The sequence below is a fragment of the Lolium rigidum genome, unplaced genomic scaffold (genome assembly GCF_022539505.1).
Source record: "Lolium rigidum isolate FL_2022 unplaced genomic scaffold, APGP_CSIRO_Lrig_0.1 contig_11879_1, whole genome shotgun sequence".
Classification (NCBI taxonomy): domain Eukaryota; kingdom Viridiplantae; phylum Streptophyta; class Magnoliopsida; order Poales; family Poaceae; genus Lolium; species Lolium rigidum.
Window position 1 is genome coordinate 86,786 of NW_025899816.1, and position 18,566 is coordinate 105,351.

Consider the following 18,566-nt stretch of genomic DNA (forward strand, 5'->3'; position numbering starts at 1 on the left):
AGAGGGTAGCGGCGGCGGGAGGGAGAGGGTAGCGGCGGCGGGAGAGGCGGTGAAATATTTTGGCAGAGCAGAAATGTGCGGCTGAAAGGCGGGTTGTGGCGGGAGAGGCGCGATGTGGCGGGAGGGGGTGCGAACTTTTTTATGTGTCAATGACGCGTCAGGCCCACTACTCTCCACCTCGCTTCTCGCTGTATCCAGAGCGTCTGGAGCATCCCTTATGGATCGGGGACAGGCTCGAGGTGTCGGATACCGTATTGGACCGCGTCGAACGGAATGAGGCTTTAGAACACGCGAATGAAAACTAAAAAATGTGCGCGCAGCAAACATCTTTGGAAGACGACGCAGTTGAAGATGCTCTAAGCTATGGCGCCATAGGATTGAGAGAGGAGGAGGATTTGTTTACACGGGGAGGTGGCTGCGCGGCAGCAGAAGACCCTCGTGATCGGCCGGCCGTCGGCGACAGTGGCCGGCGGAATGGAAGAAGCTGGTCTTGCGGGAGTCGGGGAAACTGACGGTATCGATTTTTTGCAAGCGAAATAGTGCACGGGGGTGGTTTCGTAAAATTGTCGGCGCGTCGCTTTTTACGGAACCGAGGGGGCTGTATGTAGCTTTGTGCCTAAGACAAAATATATACTTTGTGCAGCAGAGCGCAGGAAACATGACGATACAAACCCTAGCCGCAACCTGCCTTTTCCCCTAGATCTGAAAATTGGTCGGCTCGGAGCAAGGCCACGCTGCGAACGATGGGAGATCTACTGGTGCTGCTATGCGTTTACGCGCAGGGAGCCGTTGCACGGTGGCCGGCCGGCGAAGGTCCTCGTCCGTGTGGGCGGCAGCCAATTGGGACTGGCGGCACGCGGGGAGATATGGTCGTGCGGCCAGCCACCGTATGGCCCGGAAGGCCGCGACTAGCGACGCCGCCGGAAGTCGCTGGTGGATCTGGCGACGGCGGACCTCGCCAGATGCGTTAGTTGACGGCTTGCCGACGCTGCCGAAGAAATTCCCTAGTTTTGGATCAACTAATCATGCCAGATGTTGATGCGAAGTTGCGGATTGATAAGGTTTATTTTCCCTTCATCCACATATTTTTTTTCACGCTGTTTTTTTTTTTTTTTTTTGGCTCGTGGGTTTCGGCACTCTGTTTCTCGATAGTAATAGATTTTTTTTAATGTGTTAGTGCTTTGTTTTGATTGTTTTATTATTACCAATTTTTTCTTTTCTGATTGACCTTGTAAGTTTGGTGACTAGATTGTGCCTAGTAATTCTGGATTGCTAGTTTGGGTTTTCCTTCTTTCTTCAACGATTCTAGCACAATTCGAGCAGACGACGTACCACGTTCCTTCGGATCATCACTTGCTCTAGTTTGTTTGTTCAGTTCGTCGGTGCTTAGATCTGGTTCCATGTGTCTTCCTGCTGCAAATTAAGTGCATTTAGTTTAAGATTGTAATAATATGCAAAAAAAGAGTGTGAGTTTATTCTCTTCCTAATTTTTGATAGGTCGACTGGATCCCACCTGTAGGAGCCTTAGGTACCATCATGCTCCTGCGCTAGAGCCTGCCCCAGCCGCCGACACATTTGTGGACGTGAAGACGCAGATCGAATACATCCGCCAAGAAGCGGATCGTACAGTACAGAGATCGTACCGAGATCTGTTCCTCTTTGTAAATCAATATCCATTTGCGCTCCATGAAGATTTGTGGAGGCGAAGGCCTTGTACTCTTTCTAATATATATTTTAAGTAATGAAGTGATATTTTATCGCTAGACCTATCACTGAACTATTGTTGAATTTTAGATTGGAACTTTGCTGAAATACTACCCTCAGTTCCTAAATGTAAGACGTCTTGGTAGACTAAAATAATATACCAAAACATCGTATATATCATGGAACAGAGTTAATATTGAGTAAGTGCAAAATATAAGTACGTGAATGGAGAATGGACTTTTTGTAGCTCGGGCTACATGTAGATGTAGGCCACTTTTTGAACCTGTGAAATTTTTATTTTAAACATGTTAGAAAAATTCGAAAAAATCTATGATGTAGCTAATGTTGTAATCTTCGAGCATGTAAATTTTCGGATTGAAATATGTTGTATTTTGGGCTCAGCAAAAATAACAAATCTTGATTTCCGCATTGGAGAATAGTACACGAAAATCTAGATTTTCTCATTTTGTGGGACTTTGTTATTTTTGCTGAGGGCAATATATGATGTATTTCAGTATGAAAATTTACACACCGATAGATTTCAACATTCTCTATGTCTAGATTTTTTTTTCAAAATTTCCTGAAACTTAGAAATCTAAAGTTTGAAAAAAAAACCAAGCTACATATAGCCTGGGCTACATTTGAGGTTTTCCTGCGTGAATGTATTGATATACTTTCTTTTAATCTAATGTTCAATAGTTATCGTATCTTAATTCAATGGACTCTGTACGCTATATCTTTTTTCATGTGTTACATTTATCTCTTTGGTTTGTTGGCTGCACACACAGAACGCAAGCGGTCAATCATACCTGGCGACATTTCCGTGCACACTGAACCCACGAGATCATGATGGCTTGATGGAATATGTTAAGTGATCGTTCCCCTACCTGAAAATAGAAAAAGTATGGTTTCCTCTCTTCTTTCTTGATGATTGACGAATTTAAATATTCTTTCTTCTGTTAAGCCATCTTTAGATTCTTTCCCTTTCAGTCTAGCTTAGGCTGCTGCTCTATTTGAACCGTTTTTCAGTAGCGGACAGCTCTAATTGGGAGTCTTAGTGAGATGTTTTAATCTGAGGTCTTGCTGCCATGTGGACGTGGGCCACCTGTTGGTTTGTCAGTTGCAATTTTGAAACCTACAATTACCTTTGTGTGACGACACCCCATAGGGCTATGTAGAAGAGCATTGTTCTCTTGTATCATCTCTTGTCGATCTTTCGTGTAGCGGTTTTTATTTATTGTTCGATCAAGTGTTCGCCCTGTTAGGACTAATCCTTTAAAAGAAAATTCCAAAGCATTGCCACCTATGGCACTCTGACATTTGGGTATTGGAGCCTCATGTCTTTGCGAAATGATACATGTCCGATTCTAGACACGGGAGTAGCAAACATCCTTTTTCCGACATTTTGAAAAATTGAAAGCTCTAGATATTTGTGTTGGCAGTTTATATACTACGGCTGCTACTCCCTTTGTCCACAAATAGGTGTACATGCGGATTTTTCAAGATAAATTATGAAATGGAGTAAAAAAATACAGTGGGAGAATGCATCTCTCCTATTTAATATTTTAACCCCCATTAAGCTAAATGCATGTAAAAAATAAGGAGAACATGTGCTTAATATTATTGGGTTTGATTTCCGTACGATGAGAGAAGCAATTAAAATGCATTGGAAAGATAGGAGTACACTCTTTTGTAGACAAAGTTTAAAACTAGATGTCCACTTATTTGAGGATGTAGAGAGTACCTCTTAGGAGATTAGTACGTAACATGCACTACATTGCAATTCTACATACTACTCCGTCCTTAAAAAGGTGTACTTCGTTTTTCAAGGCATATTAAGAATTTTGCATTGAAAAGTGTTAACCACCATCTCTCACCTTTTAATTTCTTCATATCCAATGAGCTAAGTGTATGTAGAAAACAAGAAAAACAAAGAGACTATGTGCTAAATGTTATTGGTCTTGATTCCCGTGTAATAAGAGAGAAGCATTTTTTTCCTACTTTAAAGTGCATTAAAAAAGAGAAGTGCACTTTTTGTGGATAAGTTTTGAACCTAGACATCCACTTATTTAAGGACAGGGGGAGTAAACATTAACATGCCATTAATGACGGAAGATATGTTTGTTGTAAGTAGTTATATTTTCATAACATCACATTTTTTCAAGACAAGACAAGTATGATGTTATGGTAATATAGCTAGTTAGGCTAGTCATAGTGGGGAGTAATTTACACTAGTAATATATGCCATGTTACTAGTCTAAGTTACTACCTTTATAGTGCGTAGTAACTTGTATATAGTTTCATGCATTGTGTTCTTTATTATGGTGTATACTTTTATCTTTCCGTGTGTGATGTGATGGTAACATAGCTATTTACCACCTCACTATTTCTTCATTTATTACCATGTCATGTTACCAAAATGTTTTGAAATATGTGATGCTAGTACTCATATTACTCTCAGAGTGAAGTAGTCTTACCACAAAGCATGCCATCATCTAATTTTTGGAAGTGTGATGTTCTATGTCGTGCTTCTAAACTACCTTAGTTAGTAGTATTATGAGTTGTTTAAAGCCTCTTGCAGGTTTGAGCCGCCTAACTTTCATAATAAAATTAATTAATAAAATAGGCATGAAAATTATATTGTGGAAATTTGTTTAATACTATATGAATTTAACAGTGTAATTTATGTAACACGTAATTTATATTTTACTCCCTCTGTTTAAAATCTGCGACAATATAAAATAGAGGAAGTATTGTCACTTATGATCAAAGTTGGGTTCAAATTTCAAGGAATCTTATACAAGCATATGGAAGTGACATGTTAATCAAAAGTCAACATGTTGTAAGTTTGGTTAATCTTAGGCAAAAATATAAACATCTATAATATATGATAGTTCACAAATGCACTACAAAAATATAAACATCTATTATTAGTTAAGGTTAAGGTGTTGATTTTTAACTAAAAATATACCCCATTGTTTTATGGAACAAAGGGAGTACATTATTATGGTAATTTTCTGTACTCCGATCTCTTGAAAAGCAATCAAACAACATTATATGTAAGCTCAATAATGAATCGGCTTTATGCTAAGCATGCAAATGTTGATACTAGTACATTTTAGATGCAAGTCACATATTTCGTACATATAGATGCAGATGTCTGAATATTGTTCACAGAATTTTTTCTGTAGTACGACTATAAGACAGAGGCCACCGCCAGACATTAATCCTGTCTGAAAAAGCTGCAGGCCAACTGGGAGGCAAACTACTGCATCCTGGAATGCACGCATTCCTATGATACCTATGAGCTCGGGATGTGCACACATTATTAAAATTTGATGCAGTTGCGTGCACCCTTTGTTTTTGTTTTATTTTATGTCAAATCACAGTTAATTGGTTTGTTCTTTTGTTGCATGCGACAGAAGAAAGAGATGGATACTAGGCAGACGTATCATGATGGCCGGATGGGGACGGGGTACGTCGTTTTTAATCAAATGTTCAGTGATATTTCAGTTGTTCCTGATTCGTGAAATTAATCTCATACACTTTGTCAGTTCTAGCTAATTCCTCCGTTTCTGTATAAAGCCATTATCAATTTTTTTTTTTTGCATCTATAAAGACCACCAACGCTAACCAAAAAATGTGTGTGGATAATGAAGTGAGTACCAGCAATGTTGCCAAGCCACTGCCCCCACTTTTCAATTCGGTAGGATTTGGGCCATAGAAATACCCCCAATAGCTTGAGATATCCACATATACCATCTTGTGGGCATTCAAACACCAGCGTACCATGGGGATATTCACATGAACATCTACATATTACTAACCCAGGGGAAGCAATAGTTTTTTACGCATGATGAACCGATAGACTTGCGGCCGTGAACCCCCAAAAGAATGCATTATGGCCAAGAAGAAAGCAACAGTAGCTAGTAAACAAGAAATGATTTAGAATGCCAGTTTGACATATATAGCCAACCTAAATCAGTCATATGATCATCACTATTTGTTTCAGGTGTGCACTAGTTCAAATATTAAGCCATGGTTCAGTAGCATCAGGACATAATTTAACTGATTTGCACATCAACAACGACAGAGGTTGCAATTTGAACAGAACAAAAACCTAATATATGCAGAATGCACAAGAGATAGTGACAAAGCAATCATTTTACGAAAAACAGACAAATTATCCTTGACAAAACAAGAACTTAAATATACGTCTGTCCACTTGTGTAAGCATTATACGGTAAGCATACATCAACAGGTCCACCCATACATTGAAATAATTCGAGCCAGGACATGCTTTCACTGATAGGCAGGTGTAAGCAGAGTATATCACAGAAGAATAAAAACGGAACCTGAAAACTCACACAGGAAACTGACAGCACACAACTTTGTTGTCCCATCAGAATTAGGCATGTATGAATAGAATTTTTTTTAGCAAGGCTGGCATTAGTAGTATTATTCACACTGGTAAAAAAATAATAAACCAATTAAAACCTACATTATAAAGGCTGGAATTAATAATTTTAGAAAGGCAGGATATGGTGATTCCCAAATAAAACCTACAGTGTAAAGGACATGGTGAGAAATCAATATTCCCACCAAAATGAACAAGAAAATCCAGAACGTATTTACTGTATAGATGGTGAGAAATCAATATTTTCGTCACAAAAGAATTGACAAAATAGAACTGAAGTAACTAAATGCAATTATTACTCAGCATTGGTACACTAATCTGAACAAGTCTATACATCAATCTACTAACTGATTCTTTTTTTGCCTGAAGACTCTAGCTCGTTGTACATTTATTTGGAAGTCAAGCCATAAGTTGATTCCAAGTCATGTGATTTGGAAAGGCAATAAACCTAGTATAACCATTTTTCTACAGGTTCATGGAGGAAACATCAAAGGATTCTAGGTGGTGTAATACATCAGAGCTCCACAGGAAAAAAAAACTATGCCAAACTGTTTTTTTACTCCAAGCATAACGCAAACAGGAGCTGAACCTGTTAAATCTGACATACATGACATCAATGATCAAGTTGATATAACGGCAACAAGAAGCAGCAAATTCTGCATTCACAGTGTATAATAATGCATCACCGTTGTACGAGCAGAATTGCCAATTCAGCAAAATCCTGTGCAGAATTAAAGGCCACCCAATTACGGAAAATATCTAATGTAACAGATCCGCTAACCTAGCGATTTACTCAAAATGGTGGTAACCTAGCGATTAATTCCGGTAACCGAGCCATGTAGTAACAACAGGGAAGAGAAAAATCGACCGCATCTGACGCAGATCCGATCATTAATCGCGTCGAAGATTAGAACGGGCCTCCGCCCTACTTGCCTACGCCTTTGGAGCCGGCCTTGTCGGACTTGGGGGATGCGGCGGCCCTGATCTTGCTCCTGTACGTCTTTCGATCACCATCCGACTGGGCCTTGCGCTTCCCGGCAGCCCGCTCCTCCCGCCGCTCCTGCTCCTCTGCTTGCTTCTTGCTCGCATCCTTCGCGTGCTGGGCGGCGTGCTTCGCCTGGTACTTCTCGTCGTACTCGCCCGTGTCGCCGCACACCTCACACACCCACGCCATCTTCACTTCCGCTCGACGCCGGCGATCTGACTGTGGGGTGCGGTGGTTCTTTCTTTCTTTTCCCTCAAGCCACGCCTCTCTCACCAATGCTGAGACGGCCGGCCGCCGTATTTTGGGAGGAATATAAGCTGACTCGTGGACCAGTTGCACATGGGCCGTTTTGGATGCGTCGCGTATCTTGGTCTTTTTTTATTTCTTTTCTGATATATCCCCGATGCGCGGCGTCATGTTAAAAAAAAAGTGCATCCCTTTGCAGATACAATTGCTATATACGTACTTCTCTGTTCCATAGAAAAATGTTTATAAATTTGGTCAAAATTTAAACTAGATAAAGTTTTGCCAAACTTTTATGAAGAAGTATACTATCTATGTCCATAAAAAGATATTTTAGATTTATCTAAAGTTGAATGTATACAAAAAAAAAAGGAAAACGCTGAAGTGAGCCTTTTGGTGGCATATTTCAGAATATTTTTTTACGGATCTTTTTTATGGGGGCATCTACAACGGGGAGCGTCCGTTTGCGTCCGCCCGGACTGAAAATGCGTCTGGTACCACCTCCAGCGGGACGATGCATCGTGATCGGGCCGTCCGCGGCGATGCAAACCCGGCGCATATTTGCGCCTGGAATGCGTCGCGACGGACGCTGCGTGGACGCACCAAGTGACCGCTCGCATCTGCACCGGGCCCGCCTGGCAGCGAGCCTGTATCGAGGGCATCGTTTCCGTGGCCATCGCTTCCACGGTCAGCGCTTCCGCGTCTGCGCCGCAGCCTTCGCTATCAATGTCGCGGCTGCCTCTTCTACGCGCGCACCGGCGGGCGGCGGCTGGGCTTCTGCGCCGCCTTCAATGGCATCGTTTCCCGCGCGCGGCCGGTCTTAAATGTCCACCGGCGTTCCTCCATCGCCCACACCTCCACTCCCACCACCACCGCCGCACCACCATGGGGAAGAATAAGAACGACTTCGAGGCGTCCGGCAGCGGCACCAATAAGGAGGAGCGGGCGAACAGGGTGTCGCTGCCCGTCAGCGTGGGTAGGCTGATGCACCGGAACTGGACGCCGTGCGACTCCTGGAAGAACGTGCACATGCCTGGCGGCTGGCGGCTCAGCTACCGTCGGATGCCCGTCCCTCCGGTGCCTGCGCGCGAGCCAGATAGGAGCGCCGAGATCATGCGAAGGAGGCGGTACCTGTCGCCGGACCTCCGCGTCGATCCCGCCTACGCCATCGACTCAGACAGCTGGCGCACGTATCTCGTGACCGAGAGGGATCGGAGGAGGAGGGCGGGCTTCATGGGTGACAGGGACTTTCCCTTCGACCGTCCACCGGCACCTCGTCCACGAAGACAGCAGGCGCCGACGCCTGGGCAGTACGACGATGACGACTACGACAACAACAACGACTACATCGAGGCGATGGCGTACCACAACGAGGAGGTAAAGGACGACTACGTCTCAGTCGTCTTCCAGGAATGGCAGCTGGCCATGGCGGAGGGCCGCAAGTTTGAGGACCCCGACAACATGACGGACGACGTGATCGCGAGGCTCGGCGTCCTCGTCTCGGAGAACGACCGCCTGTGCAGCCGCTGCTGCCCCGGTACGCCACCAGCATCATGCCGCCGGGCCTGTCGGAGGATGAAGCCCTTCAACTGGCGCTACAGGACTCGGCCACGCCACAACCGCCGCCTCCACCTCCGCCGTACAACCCGTGGGGGCCCCCACCTCAGCCCTGGGCTCCTCAACCTCTGCCACAGCCCTAGGCGCCTCCACCTCCACCACAGCCCTGGGCGCCTACACCTCCGCCACAACCACAACCCGGGGCGCCTCCACCTCCAGCACCGCTGATGTTGTGGGTATACTTCATAGGTGTACCATCGACAGTGCCTAGATCCGGCAAGCCCGGGTGGCCCACAGACGGTGATGAGGCATGTGGCCCATCGGGCGGCCCGATTCGTCGTTGATCATGAAGGAAGAAGTCCAGCCCCGGGATCGGCGGGCCGGATCCGTACCGACATAGGAGTTACCCGGATCCATGGAGGCCCATGAGGAACCCGGATCCGGGACGAAGTGTATGGAAGGTGGATCCGTGACGTGCACGGCAAGATATTGTACCGTAGTTAGGCTATCCGTAATCCGGCTAGGACTCTCTATGTAAACCCTAGATCCGTGCGCCTTTATAAGCCGGATCCCGGGAGCCCTAGAGGCACAACCACAACTCATTGTAACAACGCGAAAGCGCCCGGATAATTCCGGACAAGCGGCGGTAGGCCCCGTCATCGTGCGGGTGTTCCGAAGCCGGGTAACTCGCGTACCACCGTCCCGTGTGCACTCCGCCCTATGGCCCCTACTTCTTCTCCCCTCGTGAGGATCCCTCCTCCGAGGTACGCGTCGATTAGGCAACGACGGTTGGCGCCCACCGTGGGGCTCGCGGCGTCCGGAGGCCGGAACCGGGAGGGTTCCGCCATGGGAAGCTACGACGACACCATCGCCGTGGGGCGTGTCCTTTACGCCGGAAATCTGCCGATCGTCCCTCCGGATGAGTGTTGGATTCCGGCTAAAACCGACCCCATCAAGCTCTCCATCGTCCCAGTTGGCGGCATACACATCTTCATCGGGGAAACCGTCGATTCCGACGGAAACCCTCTGGTAAGTAGCGCTGACGCGACCGCCGCTGAGCGGAGACGCGAGCCACGAAGATCCGATCCGAGACGCCGGAACTTCCTAGCGAAGATTCCGCCTTAGATCCGGAAAAATCAAAACCCACCCAATCCGCCCCCGAGCAGGAAATAACGGTGGAAGACCAATGCGGATCCGCCTGGGTCTCCCGGGTGTTAGAGAAGCAAAGGTGTCACTTCGTACACTTTTGGCCCATACCGCCGGAACCGCCCCTCATGGAGTCGGAGCCGGTCCCGAGCGAGTCGAGGCCCCGGAAAACAACGCTGCTCCGGATCAGCGAGGAGGCCGTCGGAGAAAGCGAGACTCCGGCGAAGAATCGATTTTGGGTAATCCGAGCCCAATTTCCGGAGACTCCCCGTCCATGGAATCCGATGACTTCGTCCGCAAGCTAGGGGAGTACGGTTTCGGCGACCAGCCCGAAGTCGACTCCGCCCGGCCTAAGCGGGTTCTCGCAACCGTAGCGGCGCTTGGAGAAGACGGATCCGAAGCGCCGGACACTCAATCCGACCCCCGGCCATCTCACCATGGATCTCCGATGTCGCGGGAACGGCCCCGTAGGGATCCTTCCTCCGAGAGCCTCCCTGTCGCCCGAAGAGATAGTTGCACAAGCACGCATGGATTTGGTCGCAAAGTCGAACGTCCTCAACAAGCCAATAACTCCCGGCGATGCCGCGGATCCGGAGGCTCTAGAGGCCACTAGAAAGGAGATGCCGGCCACAGACCAAAAAGTTTGCTAACACCGCAGCTGCTATATTGGATGAGAGGGAAGAAGGCTGCACCGATCATGGATCGCTTTGAAAGACGAGGATCGCGAAGTCACCGCAACGCTCGAGCAAGTCAAGAGTATGAGAGCGGAGTGGGAGGTGAAAATGACCTACGCACAGGGCGGAGGCCGATAGAATCGTCGGAGAAGCAATCCCTCCCCGCAGGATCAACTTCACAACCCCTGCCGAACGGCGAGCCGCTCGCTACCCCAAAGGACAACTTAGCAAGAGCTGCAGAAATTCTGAAGAAAAGTGACGAGGAGGTTGACATCAACTACTTACGCACGCTCGTCGCTTCGGCGGTTAAACGACGAGCAAGGCGGATACTTCGCGCAAGTTGGAATCCAACCCGGAGCATTGCGTCTCCACCGCGCGAAGGACGCCCACAACAATCGCCATCGAGATGACGAGTCGCGAACCGGATCCTCGGAACGCGGAAGGAAAGCCGGGGAACACCCAAATCCGATCCCCGTACCATCAAAGACGCCACCGTCGGATCCGAGAAAGGGAAAGGATGCAATGTACTACGGACGAGACAAGTACCGCAACGCCTCTCCTCCGCCTAATGGTTACCCGCGTCCCCCTCGTCGCCGTAGTCCAGCCGGAAACACCGAGGCCTCAAGGGCATGGTGGAATTATTATCCGCGACATCGTGATGCCTTCCGGAAGCCGGAACAGGGGAGCGCACGCCGGAGCCTCGCCGGAATCGAGAACAATGATCGTGAGCCCGAGCCTAGGAGGAGCCGGAATGAGGAGCGCGAGCCGGAGCCCCGCCGGAGCCGGAACGACCGGGGCAGCCGGCGTCATGGCGAAGGCAGCCACGGGAGCCGGAGCCGGCACCGGGAGGGCCGGGGAGAATCTGCGGGCGGAAGCGAGAAGGTCGGATCGGCCCCCTTGCGGGTCTCCCTCACCACCACCTAGCGGTGGCGGCGGAGGTGGAGGCGGAGGCGGTGGCCGGAGATCTCGCTCTCGCTCGCAGTCCCCCCGTCACGGCTCGCGCGACGCGCGGGAACGCCTCAACGAATACAGAACCGACTACATCGGACCGAAGTGCTTTGGCAGGATGGTTCGAGAGGAGCCGAAGCCAAGGAGCTCCCTCAAGTTACCCGGAAACCTGAAGCATTATGATGGCACCGAAAGGCCGGATACCTGGATCGAGGATTACTACAATGCAGTAACCTTCGCCGGAGGAACCCCTAACATCGCTGCCGCATGCTCCGGCTTGTATCTTGTAGGACCAGCCCGGATCCGGCTCGGCGACCTCGAGAAAAACTCCATCTTTTGTTCGGTTCGACCTGAAGACCGCTTTTGAGAAACACTTCAGAGGCACCTACAAAAGACCTGCCACAGCAAGTGATCTACAAGCTTGTATCCAGAAGAAGGGAGAAACCTCAAGAAACTTCCTCACACGATGGTTGGCATGCAGGAACGAGTGCGAAAACGTCGATCACACCACTGCCATGTACGCCTTCATTGGTGGATTGCAGAGAGGAGGATTGCTGAGGCATAAGCTCACATGTTTAGCTAACGCCAACAATCTGACCTTGGACGAGATGATCTCCATTGCCAGTGATCACACTGCCGCCGATGACGACGCAGGTGGGGATCTCGCAGCCACAGCAATTCCCCTGCACCAACAAAAGAAGAACCGTGATAACGGTAACAACAGCGGCCACAAACGCAAAAATCCTGATGACCAGAAGAGTGGCGGATCCGACATGGTCGCCATGGCATTCCAACGCGGAGGCTCAGGAGGCGGAAGAGGACGCGGCCGTGGAGGCGGAGCCGGCAGGGGTCAGCAGCATACCTCCGAGGTCACTGGCCGGCGGATCCCGCGCTCCGCAAACCTACGAGGAGTACGGAGACATGCCCTGCCCGGCCCACTTGGATCCGGCTACGGGGAAGTCCACGCACACCAACCGCAGCGCAAGTGGGTCAACGACCTAAAGAATGACCCGGAGGCAGGATACAAGCGAGCCGGAAGCACCGCCCACGCGGCAAAGGAGGCAAGGGCAAGAACAAGGACAAGGAGGAGGATAGTTCCGAGGCGATGGACGAGGATGATAACTCGCCGGATCCCAAAGCCGGATCCGCAGGTAAATCCAACCCCTTCGAGAAAAAGAGCGTGGGGGCTTACCACACCTTCCTCGGAACCCCCACAGTCCGCGCTACAAAATCAGCTACCCGGATCCCGAACGCCACAGCTTCCGGCTGTGCCGCGAGTATGTCAGGTGGTCGGAAGTTCCGTGCACATTTGACAGGGAAGATCATCCCGCCATTGTGCCAAAAGAATACTACGCCTTGGTTGTGAGTCCCCGCATAGACGGGTATGACTTCTCCAAGTGCCTCATGGATGGCGGAGCCAGCTTGAACATCATGTACTTGGAGACTGCGGAGCGGATGAACCTCACCAAGGAACAGCTCAAACACGGTACCACCGAGTTTCACGGCGTGGTTCCGGGTAAGAAGGCGAACTCCCTCGGCAGCATCACACTCCCGTGGCTTTCGGCGATGTTCATAATTTCCGCGAAGAAAAGATCACGTTTGAAGTGGTGCCCTTCAAGAGCTCCTACCACGTCATCTTCGGCAGGCCCACCTACCACAAGTTCCACGCAAGAGCGTGCTATATCTACAACAAGCTCAAGATGCCGGGTCCCAATGGAATGATCACCATAACCGGAGACTACAAAAAGGCTCACGAGTGCGAGTTGGGCGAAGCCGCCTTCGCGAGTCCGTCATATCCGGAGAAGAGCTAAAAGGCTACGAGGCCGCGGTGGATCCGGCCGAGATGCGGACCACCAAGAAGCGAGATCTCCGAACGAGAAAAACTCCTTCGGGGCCGCGATTGAGACCAAGAAAGTCGGCTTCAAGGAAGATGACCCTAGCAAGCAAGTCTCGATCGGAGCCAACATGGACCCCAAATAGGAAAGCGCGCTCGTCGAGTTCCTCCGCGCTAACATGGATATCTTCGCATGGCAACCTTCGACATGTCCGGAGTACCTAGGGAACTCGCCGAGCACTACCTCAACATAAATCCGGGGCTAAACCGGTGAAGCAAGCTATGCGACGCTTTGGAGATAAGAAGCGCCGCGCCATAGGAATGGAATTAGCAAAGTTACTAGAAGCGGGTTTTGTAATAGAAGTTATCCACACCGATTGGGTCGCGAATCCCGTCCTTGTACCCAAAAAGAACAACGAAATACTAAGAATGTGCATCGATTACTCCGGCTTGAACAAACATTGCCCGAAGGATCCGTTCCCCCTGCCGCGCATTGACCAAGTCATTGATTCGACGGCGGGGCGGAACTTCGTGTTTTCTTGATGCGTATTCCGGGTACCATCAGATCCGGATGAAGGAATCCGACCAAAAGGCGACTTCATTCATCACCCCGTTTGGCACTTACTGCTATGTTACTATGCCTTTTGGTTTGAAAAACGCAGGTGCCACCTACCAACGTACGATGCAGCGGTGCCTGAAGGACCAAATTGGCCGGAATGTGCACGCCTACATCGACGATATTGCGGTCATGACCCGGAAAGGATCCGACTTGATCAGCGACCTCACGAAAACCTTTGAGAATCTCCGGCGGTACAATATGATGTTGAATCCGCTGAAGTGCGTCTTTGGCGTGCCAGCCGGAAAACTCCTTGGCTTCATAGTCTCTCACAGAGGCATTGAGGTTAACCCAGAAAAGATCAAGGCAATCCTGTGTATCAAACGACCAACTTGTCTCAAAGATGTGCAGCGGCTAACTGGTTGTGTCGCAGCAATCGATAGGTTTGTTAGCCGTCTTGGCGAGAAGGCGCTACCTCTGTACAAGTTGCTGAAGAAAACGGACAAATTTGTACGGGACGACGCGATCGACGCAGCTCTTCGAGGGTTGAAGGAAATACTTACCTCCCCACCTATCCTGGCAGCCCCAGCAGAGTCAGAGCCAATGCTCCTTTATCTGGCAGCTACCAACAAAGTCATCAGCCTCGTCATCGTGGTGGAGCGAAAGGAAGAAGGTCATGAATACGACGTCCAAAGACCTGTCTACTACATAAGCGAGGTGCCGACGGAGTCAAAGCAAAGATACCCTCACTTTCGAAGCTAGCTTATGGAGTTTTCCTAGGCAGCACGGAAGCTGAGACACTACTTCCAAGAGCACCCGGTAACGGTTGTGAGCAAAGCTCCTCGTCAACAATTCTCAACAACGCCGACGCAACGGGACGGACAGCTAAATGGGGCATTGAATTATCCGCCTTCGACATCGCCTACAAGCCAAGGACCGCGGTAAAATCCCAAGTCCCGGCAGATTTCGTTGCGGATTGGACGAAGCTCCGGATGCGAGTCCGGAGCCGGAACCGAAAACATGGGTCATGCACTTCGACGGATCCAAGCAGCATCAAGGCTCGGGAGCCGGAGTCACCCCGAAGTCCCCTACCGGAGAAGAACTGCGGTATGTTCCGCAGATCCACTTCGAAGCTACAAATAACATGGCGGAATACGAGGCTCTACTACACGGATCGCGCATAGCTAAGGAAATAGGGATTAAGCACATCATTTGTTGCGGAGATTCCGACCTGGTGGCACAGCAAGTAGCCGGAACTTGGAACGCCAGAAACTCCGTCATGGCGGCCTACAGAGACGAAGTTGACGAGATCGCCAAGAGCTTCCTCGGATACGAAGTCAAGTACGTCGAAGAGACGACAATACGGCGGCAGACATGCTATCCAAGCTCGGATCCGCGTGAAAGCCAATTCCGCCTGGAATTTACCTAGAGCATCTCCGGATACCCTCGGTGAAGGGCGCTAACCCGGAAAACCCGAAGTGGCGGTGTCTCCGGCTAAAGAGGTATTGGCTACCATTCCGGCTTGGACACGGCCTTTCCTGGACTACCTCATCGATCAGAAGTTGCCGGAGGACGAGGTCCTCGCACGCCAGATCATCAGACGAGCACGATCCTACACAATTGTTGATGGACAGCTCTACAAACGAAGCACAACAGGGGTATTTCTCAAATGCGTCTCTAATCAAGATGGCATTGAAATCCTCAGAGAGATCCACGCAGGGGACTGCGGGCACCATGCCGCTCCCAGGTCACTCGTTGCAAAAGCTTTTCGGCTAGGCTTTTATTGGCTCACAGCTAAAGAAGATGCTGATAAGATAGTCAAGACCTGCCGAGGTTGTCAGTACTACGCTACTCAACCAAACGCTCCAGCCCAAGAGCTGAAGACCATACCTATCACCCGGCCATTTGCGGTCCGGGGGCTCGATATGGTTGGTAAGTTAAAACGATCATCTCCCGGTGGTTGTGAATACCTCCCGGTCGCCGTTGACAAGTTCGGCAAGTGGATCGAGGCCAAGCCGGTGAGAAAAGCCGACGGTGCTACGGCACTAAAATTTGTCATCAGCCTCGTAATGAGATTCGGCATCCCACACAGCATAATCACAGATAATGGCACAAACTTCGCTCAGGGAGAATTGAAGGATTATTGTGAGACAATGGGGATTCGATTAGACCTTGCATCTGTGTCTCACCCGCAATCCAATGGTCAAGTCGAAAGAGCTAACGGTCTAATATTATCAGGAATCAAGCCACGCCTTGAAGAACCGCTGCGACGAGCAGCTGGAGCTTGGGCCGACGAACTAGACGCTGTCTTGTGGAGTTTGCGAACTACCCCTAACAGGTCAACGGGGTTTACCCCTTTCTTCCCGGTATACGGATCCGAAGCTGTGATTCCCTCCGACATCATCCACGATTCACCGCGAGTTTCCGCCTATAATGAAGAAACAGCTGACGAGGCCAGACAGCTATCTGTGGACCTGATCGAAGAAGCTCGGAATTTAGCTGATCAGCGCTCCGCCATCTACCAGCAGAAGCTTCGACGCTATCACAGTCGTCGAGTTCCGAAACGCTCCTTCATGGCCGGAGACCTGGTCCTCCGCCTTCGACAGGTGAAAGACCATAAGCTGCAATCTCCATGGGAAGGACCCTTTGTCGTTAGCAAAGTGCTTCATAACGGATCGTACTACCTTGTCGATTTCCGCGAGCCGAGGGATAGACCCGCTAACCGGCGCCGGAAACGCAAGCGTGAGGATCCGGATGACATCTACGATGAAACAGATCGCCCTTGGAATATAGCACAGGCTACGTCCTTTCTACATTTAGCATATTTTTCCGAGTTACAAACTCTGTAATAGTTATACATGATCAATGAAATAAAGCTTATGGTTCACTCTTTGAGTCTTTTACCTCCTTTACTTGTTCATTTTAGATCGTGTATGTTTTTTCCGACTAAAACCGCAGAGCTGGATATTTTCCGCCTAGGCGTGTATAAAAGTTGTGATTTCTAAAATCGTCCTTTAGGACGTAAGCTTAAGTTTTCTGATTAAGTTGTTATCTGTTGCGAACTCGTGGATTCCTAGTAGCGATTTCCGGCACCTATGCCTGGGGGCTTGTTTCCGCGGTTATGGACGGATTGCCATTGGGATTCGTCGCCGCTGGCGAGCATCTCCGGCTAAGGTTTTCCGGCTCGTGGAAGGTCAAGCGGGCAAGCCGGAAAATGACGAGATCAGCACTTGCTTTCCGACATAAAACGAAACATGCACATAATATTAAACGGATAGCAGGATAAGTGTTTCCGCCCCATGCATAATCGTTTCGTTCCTAGCTACTTAAGAATTTAAAGTCTTATTACAAACCCTCGCGGGGGCCAAAATGATGCATTGTTGTTCCCGCAGGAATAAAAGTTCTCACTCCCCCTTAGCCGGAGAAGTCTTGCCCTCTCGGATCTTGTTCCTTGGCGCCTTCGGCCGGAGAAGACACATCTTCTTCACTTTCTTTTTCGAAGCAGACGGCCGCTGGTCTTGGGTTCCTCTTGGGGAGCTTCCTTGGAGCTGGTCCGAGTAAATTGGGTTCCGGATTCCGCAGGTCGCGCCTTGGCAGCAAGCTCCTTCGAAGTTCCGCTTCTAAGGGCTCGTCCGCGGGAAGGACGACCTTGTCGTAGAATTCCTCGTGCCGGATCCTGCGCGCGATACGGGTGTCGTAGCCGCTCACCGCATCCGAGTAGCGCGTTGACATCCGCATCCGGAGGAACGCCCGTGGTCACTTCATCAAGATCAAGACCCGGAGTATGTGCCGGGCACATGGTCAAGGCCATTGCAGTCGCGCCTCGGGCTGAGGATGCTTGCGGATCTGTCACCGGCTTCCGGTAGGACATCCATCTTCCCGATAAGTTTCCGGACGTCGCAAGTACGGCTCCTCTTGATGGATAAGTTGTAACATATCTTGCGGGAGGCGGAGATGAGATCTTTGCAGTCATCGCCCGCAAGTTGAAGAAGGTCGTCACGTGGGTACAAATTCCGGCGCTCTTCAGAATACCCAAGCGGCTCTGCATAAAACAGTGAGGATATAAGCATACAGTTTCAAGCATAAAGTAAAACGTCGGAACAAATATCTGGGCAAGGTTCTAGTATCGGTACCCAAGATGTTCTCATTGAGCAAGTCCCAGTGCTGCTCCGCTGTCTTCATAAATTTCCGGAGTCCATTGAGCTCTTTTTGCTGAGACTTGATGGTCTCACTGTCAACACTTAGCTTCAATTTCAGTTCGCCCTTTTCCCTGATATGCTCGGAGTTTTTCTCCGCCAGCTGCTTTTCGGCTTGCTCCCTCTTAAGTTCCGCCTCCTTTAGTTTCGTCTCCAAGTCTTGTTACGAGGAGCGCAGGTTCTCAAGTTCAGTCGAAGCTGTTGCCAGGGAGGAGGATGCGCCTAAAATAGCATAAGTTAACAACAATTTAAAGTCGGAATTTGGTTAATGACGAAGAAGGCGGAAACCAACCTTGGGCGTCCGCC

General features: G+C 49.5%; 1 long non-coding RNA gene across 1 annotated transcript; it reads left to right on the top strand.

The window, feature by feature from the left end:
- Nucleotides 1-633: 633 nt before the first annotated feature.
- On the top strand, nucleotides 634-5,181 carry LOC124680289. Its single transcript, XR_006995471.1, has 4 exons — nucleotides 634-1,061; nucleotides 2,493-2,606; nucleotides 4,882-5,047; nucleotides 5,127-5,181. It is a non-coding gene; the product is annotated as an uncharacterized LOC124680289 (long non-coding RNA).
- The last annotated feature ends 13,385 nt before the right edge of the window (nucleotides 5,182-18,566 follow it).